The sequence below is a fragment of the Engraulis encrasicolus genome, chromosome 14 (assembly GCF_034702125.1).
Source record: "Engraulis encrasicolus isolate BLACKSEA-1 chromosome 14, IST_EnEncr_1.0, whole genome shotgun sequence".
Taxonomy (NCBI): Eukaryota; Metazoa; Chordata; class Actinopteri; order Clupeiformes; family Engraulidae; genus Engraulis; species Engraulis encrasicolus.
Window position 1 is genome coordinate 47,768,728 of NC_085870.1, and position 10,077 is coordinate 47,778,804.

At 45.6% G+C, this 10,077-nt stretch overlaps 1 protein-coding gene across 3 annotated transcripts in view; it reads right to left on the reverse strand.

Annotated features, from left to right (window-relative positions):
- The window catches only part of LOC134462792 (ras-related protein Rap-1b-like), a 23,970-nt gene extending 13,979 nt beyond the window's left edge, over positions 1–9,991 (reverse strand). Inside the window, exon 1 of one of the 3 annotated variants that reach the window (XM_063215998.1) lies at positions 9,858–9,991. The gene's annotated coding sequence lies outside the window, so the exon portion shown is untranslated. Of the gene's footprint in view, positions 1–2,930; positions 3,002–9,584; positions 9,829–9,857 lie in introns of those variants that run through there. The other 2 variants (XM_063215999.1, XM_063216000.1) reach the window with 2 other exon arrangements.
- Positions 9,992–10,077: the final 86 nt, after the last annotated feature.

The window sequence follows — 10,077 nt, forward strand, 5'->3', positions numbered from 1 at the left end:
AAAAAAACCGAATTATATAAAATAATAAATATTGCGTATCGGGCAAAACCACACGCGTATCGGCCGATGCCGATACACTCAAAATATGCAAATATCGGCCCGATACCGATATATATATTATTACTAAACACACACACACACACACACACTAACAGCAGTCACCCAGTTACTAAATACACACGCACGCACGCACGCACACACTTCACTTCACTTCACTTAAGCAAAGCCAGTGAGTGCAACCCCCTGGTCATTTCTCTCACGCACTCACGCACACACACACTTGTAGCAGCGCCCTTACCCACCCCACCCCCCCTTAACACAGACACACACACACCCTCTAAACTACTCATGGTGTGACCTCAAAAGCCAAACCACCCCCCACCCCAATATTCCAGAGAATACAAGACTCAGAACCCCCACCCCAATATTCCAGCCATCACGGTGGACGGCCTTGTCTGGATTAGGATAATCTGGAGGATGTGTGTATGCGTGTATGCGTGTGTGTGTGTGTATGCGTGTGTGTGTGTGTGTGTGTGTGTGTGTATGCGTGTGTGTGTGTGTGTGTGTGTGTAGGGGGTGGAGTGCGTTGTTATTTTTTAAATGTAAATGACCATCCAAACCTGCCCCAATACGCTTTATGTCAGGCACATATAAAATAAGTACCATACTCTAAATAAGACCATCCCACACGCACACACACAAAGTTTTATGCGCTGGAGCGTCTCATCTCAAGGGAGGTCCGATTGAAGCGCACACACAGACACAGACACACACACTACGTCCCACACCCCAGACAGTATGCATTCAAATGGGTGCACGCATGCAAACACAGTTTGAGAAGTTTGGCACCAACGCCAGCTTGACAGAAGAGCAGCACTCCTTCGATGTCAGAATTGAGTTGCGAGTGGACGGACCCCAATCCTCCTACTCGACTGCCCCTCTCCCTCGATGACAGAGGTTGTCGTCCACCCACCCCCGTCTCCTTCTCAATGCCCCCCAAGGGCTCCCTGACGCCCCCACTGAGAACCACAGCCGCTTCTTGCCCCCGTCCCGCTGATATGCCTGTACTTACCGAAAGAAGAAAAATCTGCACTCACAAACTAAGTCTCATTATTTATTTATATTACCACCATGTCCAAAAGCAAACGCGTTTCGGCTATCAAGCCTTCATCAGTGCGTGGTACCATGTCTGTACTACCAACATCCCTTCTACATCCCCCCACCGCCGCCGCCCCTCTGGCCTTCCCCCTCTACCTCTCTCCCCATTTCTCCTTAAAAGGAAAGTCAGTCAGCTGGCGCTGTTCGTCGCGAGGGTCTCTCTCTCTCTCTCTCTCTCTCTCTCTCTCTCTCTCTCTCTCTCTCTCTCTCTCTCTCTCTCTCTCTCTCTCTCTCTCTCTCTCTCTCTCTCTCTCTCTCTCTCTCTCATGAACTTCTGAACTAGTGACATAACTTTGACTGGATGCCAAGGGAGAGATGGACCATCAAAAGACACAGGACACGTCACATTGAACTGAGAAAGACAGTGAAAGACAAGACGAGAACAGAACACGAGAGAGAGAGAGAGAGAGAGAGAGCGCAGTAGAAGGAGAAGGAGAAGGAGAAGGAGAGAGACAGTAGTGAAAGAGTATGAACGAATCGAAACTGGTGCAGTGGAGGGCATACTTCCTCTGAGCTGGCAGATGAAGCCTCAGACACAGCAGCTCAGCAGAAAAAAAGAAGAGAAGAGAAGAGAAGCCACCTCAGGGCTGGGGCACTGCATGGGTAAGGCAGGGGAAGTCATGGGTAAGCGGTTAACCCAGGGGTGGGGAACCTTTTTTATTCGAGGGGCCACTTCAAATCTTATAAAGTCCTCCAACACAAACCTGGATTTCTCCCTGCACTTGAGACCTATATTGACGGCAGCCACCTGTATAACAGACCCCACCTTCAATAGGTCCCCTGAAAATATAACTTAATTGTATTGCAAATGTCATTCCTAGTTCTTTACAAAACATGTCATACTTCATGTTAAAGGGACAGTTTGGTCAATTTCAACATGCAGTTGTAATGCTCACACTATCCTGGACTTGTCAGTGCCTGAGATTTGTTTTTCTTCTTCTTCAGCCGTTTCCGAGATCCTGGTCATTGTAATGGGGGCAGCTCTTTGTTTACATTTCAAAAAAACATTTTTATTTATTCCCAAAAACATCCAAAAGGTTATAAAACATCAGCAGACAACTAGCAAACAGCAGTACCTTTTGGGAAAATATTTGGAGTTGGCCTATGTTTCATTTTTTAAAAATGTAAACAAACGCTGCCCCCATTAGAATTGCTCATATCTCGGAAAGGGCTGAGCCGAAAAATGTGGCATCACCAGGTACTGACAAGTCAAGGGTAGCGTGAGCAATACAACTGCATGTTGAAATTGACCAAACTGTCCCTTTTAGCTGCATAACATTAAAATTATGTAGAGGGCTGAATAAGATGGGTAGGTTCCCCACCCTTGAGTTAGGGTAGAGTTAGAGTTAGAGTTGTAGCCCAGGGGTAGGGTTAGGTTGCCAGTTCAACTCCCAATCCGCCAGGTTGGGGGGGTGGTACCGTAATAAACCATGACCTCCTCTTCAAGTTAGCCAGGTGCATAACAATTAACATCTCCCAAACAGCATTTCCCAAATGGCCTCCCTTGGTTTGCTAATGATTGTTTGCTTCCCAACAAAGTGGGAGGAGTTCCCGTATTTGCGGGAACTCAGAAAGTACTTGCATTGACTCTTGACCTGACTGGTAGCAACGCTGAAGCTGTTGCGTCACTAGGAGGGCATGGCCTGGCTAGGACTAGGGATTAGGGAAAGTCCCAAAGTAACTACCAGCCCCAAGGTAGGACTACTAGGGAAAGACCCCACCAGCACAAGCCTTCTCTAGATTACCAGAAGCCCAGCATCATCATCACTAACCTCCTCAGCATCCGGTGGCCACAGGAACCGTTTCCAGGTAACCTGCTGACTCAAAAGGACACTAAGGGTTTCTGAAAGAGATGACACAGTGTTTCTCACACGGTGGGTAGACCATTCTGCGGCACACCACTACAAAATGAAAGCCCAACACCTTTTCAAAACCAAACACTGTTTCATTCATTTTCTGTCACACAGAGAGAGAGAGAGAGAGAGAGAGAGAGAGAGAGAGAGAGAGAGAGAGAGAGAGAGAGAGAGAGAGAGAGAGAGAGAGAGAGAGAGAGAGAGAGTCAGAGAGACAGACAGAGGTGCATATATGTCAATGGGAGCAAACACTTGCACTGTCCTCAAGTTTTTCGCACGGAGGGAAGCAGCATGCAATGCTACTTGATCTGTGGGAAACACAGAGGAAACTAGGAGAAGCTAGGAGAATAACTGTGTTAAGTATGTTTATTAAATCACACAGTTTGCCATTAGTAGATTCAGGCATGTTCAGTATGCTTATGATGTCATCTAAATAGTGTGTGTTAAATTAAGCTTATATCATTCGGAGTATGCTTACGCTAAGTCGCAAGTGTGCTTATTAGGTGATGTAGGCCTCCTGAAGTATGCTTACTGCATCATCTAAGTGAGGGAAATGACCTTAAATATGCCTATTTAGTCAGCCAAGCCACAGAAAGTATGCTCGCTCTATTATCTATGCACAGTTAGCCACCTAAAGTATGCTTATTGAGTCATCAAACATGCATTTAAGATATGCTGATTGAGCCACTCTATGTTATTTAGCCACCAGAGGTATGACTGCATCATCATAATGCAAGCTTACTCAGTCTCCATAAGTATGCTCATTGCTCAGGTCATCAGATTTATTTAGCCACCATAACGGTGCTTTAAGGGTCAAGTAGACCTTCTTAGCCACTTGAAATATGCACATTGAGTCATGTAGACTTAATGTTAGCCACCTAACCTAAACTATGCATGTTGAGTCATCCAGCTTATGCAGTCACCACCATAGCTATGTTGAACTGAATTGAGCATTGCTCTGGTCCTGTGTGTGTGTGTGTGTGTGTGTGTGTGTGTGTGTTGCTCTGGCCAGAGCGAGATTAAGGGAGCAGCAGACTGGTCTTGTTCCGCCTGCCACAGACCAGAAACTGACCCATGAAGACGCACCAACGCACCATACTGTGTGTGTGTGTGTGTGTGTGTGTGTGTGTGTGTGTGTGTGTGTGTGTACCAGTGTCCATAATCAGAGAACGCATCTTATGTGGACAAGAGAAGGAGCTCCCTTCCCTCACACACACACACACACACCAGTCACAGGGAAAATACTTGTGTTCTAAATTGAAATTTTGGGGCAGCACATAGTTGTGTAGTCGGTTAAAAAGTCAATGACACACCTGCCCGAGACACCAGTACACAAAGCAGCAGGCGCCTCTCACACATACAGCTGAAGTAAAAACATCCCAGTGGAAGAAACAAGACCAAAAGCTGGGGCCTGTACTAAGAAGCTGGTTCAAGAGTAAACCAAGACTCCAGGCTCATCTATTAGATGATTTACCTCTTAACTCAACCTGCTTTACTCCTGAACCAGCTTCTTAGTACAGGCCCCTGGCATGAGCATGAACATCAACAAAGAGAGACACATTATATGTCAATTTTCTGTGTTGCACTAACATGTAATAATCACATGTGTATGGCTGTTGTTGCTGTGTATTGTTTGTGGAAGTCTACCAGACATAAAAGTAGGGCCATATAATGTTTGTGATTTGTTTTTTGTTGGCCACTGACATTCCGTGAAACAGTCTATAAACAAAGATTCTCTATTCTCTCTGCTATAAACATAGACGGTGTTCTATATCCACATTCTATTTCCATGGTTACGAGCAGCAGTGTGGAAATTCTAGAATGCTCTATAAGGGGCTGAGGGTACCTCAGGTCACCACAGTTCAGCTGTGTGTGTGCATGTGTGCGTGTAAATGGGAAGTGAGTACTCCAATGTCTTCTAAAATGCCACTTTGGTCCCTGCTGCTGCTGACGCGTCGAGACTGCTGTGACTGTGGCGGGACGACAGGAACTGAAACTCATCCCCTACTCCCTGGAAGATCCCACAGAGGATGAGGCTACTGGCGTTATCACGCGCACGCGCTCACACACGCTCACACGCGCTCACACACGCTCACACGCGCACACACACGCTCACACACACACACACACACACACACACACACACACGCTCACACACACACACACACACACACAAACACACAGGAACCTTAGCCTCTCAGCTCTCCAGAGAAGCCCCAAGTTTAGCAGCGAACTACCGTGGGGATCCTCTAGTCAGTAGAAGAGAGGAGAGTAGAGGAGAGCAGGGATACTTGAGCCTTACATGACACTTAAGTTTAGCCTCCAGTACCTGACCTCCCACTAAAACTATAGCAACTCTGCTCACACCAGACACCGCCCTGAAAGACTGACTAGCTGTAAACTAGTGGCTATGGGCCCTACCATGGCGATAACGGTAGGGTACTCGTTTGCTACACGGCTGACCCGGGTTCGATTCCGGCCTGCGTCCTTTGCTGACCATTCCCTGTCTCTCTCTCCCCACTCGCTTCCTGTCAAAGTCTTCACAGTCCTATCAAATAAAGGCAAAAAGCCCCCCCAAAAACTATGAAAATGAAAAAAAACTAGTGGCTATGGCCTGGGCAGCCCCACCGGGAACCAAGTTTGGCATCCAAACTAGGCCTGTCTAGGGCTCTAAATTCACACCAGCCAACCTGCCAAAAACTGGTTAAATTTCAGTTTGGCTGGTAGAAAAAACAACTTACTTAAGATAGACATCTACAAACAATTTTGGCTGGTGACAAAAAAAGTTTATGTAGAGCCCTGGGCCTGTCAGTCTTGGCAGCGACACATGGTTGCCCATCTCAAGACTGGCTAACGTTACAGTCCTGTCCCAAAGAACTGCAGGTGTCTGACGAGACAGCTCTACTTCTGAGTGTGTGTGTGTGTGGTGTGAGTGAATGAGAGAGAGAGAGCGCAACTAACACTTCTGAAATGAATCAACACCAACAGATGGCTGCTCCTGTTCTGATCTGATGCATTTCCCGTTAACGCCACTCATCTGTGTCACCCATTGATGTACATGTCAGTGTCAATGGTGTCACCCCTGTATTATTCATTCATCGCCTCAAGGCACGTTGAGCTCATGAAAAAGGGGGCATTTTCTCTGGTCAGTAACATCGTTCATCTCAACTGACCACTGATCAGCATGCGGCTCCGTCCACGTAACAAACTGGCAGCACGAGTAGAATGAATCTGAGTCACAATGATGGTGATTTGTTTAGTGCACATTCCAGTATGACCATTGATTCTACTTCTGCTGCTGTCTTTGTGTGTTGTGTATTTATCCAGATATATTACTCTTCTTATTGCACACTGTGTGCATTATTAACTATATGTTTAGTTTTAAATGCACATTGGAGACTGGTCAAACGCTATTTCAGACTTCTGTGCCAACCCTGTCACATAGACTTATGACAATAAAGTACAATTGATTTGACTAGTGCACGCAGGGCAACACCGTGGCTGCGAGACAGTTGACACCGGGGAAAGCTAGCCATTGTGGATGCAGACAGCGGTCGTCGCGAGTTATTATTACAACAAAACCTGTAGCTTCATGCGCACAACTGCTGACACAGGCAAATCCGCAGCAAATCTGCCGTCAGGTCAGCATGGGTCAGGATGGTCATCCGATCGGCCGTCTGATTAGTGTCGCGAGACAGACACAGGGGAAACAACAGTGTTTCCCATACATTGAGGAAACTATGGCGGCCCGCCATAGTTTAAATTTGGCCGCCATAGTTTACGAAAATGTAAAAAAAAAAAAAAAAAAAAAAATTTTTACTTTTTTTTTTTTTTTTGAACGATATCCGTTTTTGTTAAAAACGATTTGAATTACGATTTTGAATTTCCTTCGCATTTTCCTCCTGGAGTAAATACATCCCATAGACTCTGGTTAGATAAGTAGTCCACGGTAACACAGAATGAGGGGAAAGCATTAGGAAGTGGCCGTAAGGGTATTACAGTTGATTCATGTGTGCACACGTGTAACATCGGGTGAGTAACAGAACATGTGCGCAACGATGCGTTATGACACGCCGATATGCGAGGATCTTCGTCCAAATCGCTAGTCGCATGCATCATCGCTAACTGCGTTTACATCGCGTGCCGCGTTTAAGGGAAATGTTAGTTGTTGACATGTATGGAATTCACTTCAATTTGTGCTGTTTCTTGCTTCAGTTGTGGACAAAACGATTGGCCAAACTCACAATGGAAAGCCTTTGCTGTGCTACTGTCCCAGAGAGCTGAAAAAAACCTTCATAGGAGAAGTCACACTTAATAGGGGTATTAACCAATCCAATGAGTTCTCTCATTGCTCTCTCTCTCTCTCTCTCTCTCTCTCTCTCTCTCTCTCTCTCTCTCTCTCTCTCTCTCTCTGTCTCTCTCTCTCTCTCTCTCTCTCTCTCTCTCTCTCTCTCTCTCTCTCTCTCTCTCTCATAGTAGCCTACTATTTACCCATAACAAATGGTGAATTTCTGAGCCCTTTTTAATTTGTAGCCTATACCACTGAAGGCATGATAATGCTTCATCATATTTTAGAAATAGGGCCTATGTGCCTTTTATATACCAAATGTTTATCATTTTGAAATGGTTTCAGTTGTTTATGACTTGTGTATGACTGAAATTATCTCTGCATACTATCAGTGCTGCATTGCTTTGTAAAGATAGGCTATTCAACACCCTTTAAAAACACACTGAACAGATACGGCCATAGTAGCCTACTGAAGACATTTTGTTCATAATAATGGTGATTAATAAATGGTGGTCTTAAATTTTCATACTGACATCCTTGAATTTGACTTGGTAGATCAAGTAGATCTTGGTTAAAAAAAGGTTGGGCACCCCTGCTATAGAGAGAACCACAAGTGCTTGAAAGACAGGGATCAAAAGCCTAGTCAAGTTGTTGTAGTTTACTTGGGTTTGGGAGCAATATAAAAAACCTTCAGAGAAGGGACAGTTGGGATGAGTTTACTAACACTCCCTAGGCTTTGTTTTACAGTTGTAATGAGTTTGGTGACAGACCTTCATTGACACAGCAGAGGAGACATCGGGCTGCATATAGAAATGAATGTGTAATGAATGTGAATATAGACATAAATGTGTAATATGTTGTTCAGCCCTTTTAATGGGAGGAATTTGGAAAAAAAATGGCCCTGTGACCAGCACCCCTCATGTAGAATGTGTACGCCTACAGATATGTGTGGGGGAAAAGGCATAGCCTACCCTCTAAGACCCTTTTTGTCTATGTGTTAACAATTTCACAGTGCTCTTAAATTCTTATCTCTGCTCCTATTTTGTTTTATTATTGTTTCCCAGACCCCTGCATGAGGGACGAATGAAACTGTGTTGTAAACAGAAATTATTCACTGTACTGCATTTTTTGACAATGACAATGTACTACTATTATACAAGTTCATGGTAAAATAAAATCTTATGTAGCCTTATTTCTCAAAATATAAATGGCTGAAATATAGGCCCAGGCCTACAGTTTCTCCATGCGCCAATGTCATACTGTAGTCATTGTTTTGCCGTTTTGCATTTACGCTGCAAGAATACACCCCCCCCCCAAAAAAAAGGCCCGTGTGAGAAGACCCCCAACCCCCGGACAAAATAAACCCCAGCTGCCCCCATAGTTTCCAAAATTTCTGTGGGAAACACTGAACAATATGATTTAGTGGCAGCAGAGCCACTTATGAATTCCAAGTTTCCGAAATTAGCGTTCCTCGGCTTGGCGCACACTGCGTATTTAATGCAGGTCACGCTAATAAACTACATTACAGCAAGTACTCCAGTTAGTTAGCAACAATAACACATCTCTCGCGTAGGCCTCCGCCCGCTCATAGGATTCATAATGTTAATGCGACGCATACACCATCTCACCATATGTTGGCTAATCAGCGAGGCTAGCTAGTCTGTTACCTAGAACTAGCCCTGCCAGAATTTAAATCCACAGCACACATCACCGTCAGGTGACCACATTAACTTGTAATAAACAACAGTACCCGCTTGAAGACTCCACGCGTAAAACTGAACAGACATTTAGGGCAGCAGTGCTATCGTAGCAGGATACTAGTATTCTCGGGCACTAATACCTAGCCAGTGCATTCTTCCCAGCGTGACTGAGAGATCCGCGCAGACGTTAGCTTGCCGTCGCCGACTACACTCTGCACCAGAACAGCTAGCAAAAGCAGCATTGAAATTGGTGACTTGCTATTATGCTACGCTTAGAGGCAGGCACAAAGTAAAGCAAACAAACCAATATGAACCAACCAGACATTTCTGCCCGTAAAAACACCCAAATGAGACGTCACTGTGTCAATTAATCATGCAACTTCTCTCGGCTAGCTTGCTAACTCTGCTAGTCAGCTATGCTCAATCCGTGTAACATTTGGCACTAGCCACTCACGTCGCCTGCAACCCTATCGCATATGCTAACACGTTCTCGCTTGTCATATGTATAAACGAGTGTCTTGTACTATCTAGCCCTATTCCTCTGCACACAACTAGACTGGCGCTTTCTTGTATTCGGCAACTTACCCTTGACGTGCCTGGCCTGTCGTTAGATTGATGTAAATAGCTTGTTGTAGTTATGCCCCGTGCAATTTCTTGTGTGTGTGCACGACGCAGAATTCCACAGCGCACACAACTAGAACTATCGCTGACCTCAAACCAGAGCAATTTGCATAGTTTACAGTCAAGCGATTGTGTACTACCGTCGGTCCCCGTTTCCGACCCACTCTGACAGCAACGGCGATGACGAGGCAAGAGGAGACAGTTTCCCCCGGTACCACCGAGTGCCGAGACACTCACCGTCTATGGTTCTCCGCTGCTCCACGACCATCGAGCTCCGGCCCCGTACAGCAGAGAGCGAAGTCTAGTCTAGTCTACGTAGTGCTGCTAGACTTCGCTGAGCTCGAGCTTGGCAGCCGTGCCCGTGAACGACATGGTGGAGAAACGGAGATGCCTCAACTGCGACCTCTGGCGGCCACGGAGAAAATCACTTGTTTACACATACAAGTACACAAGCAGG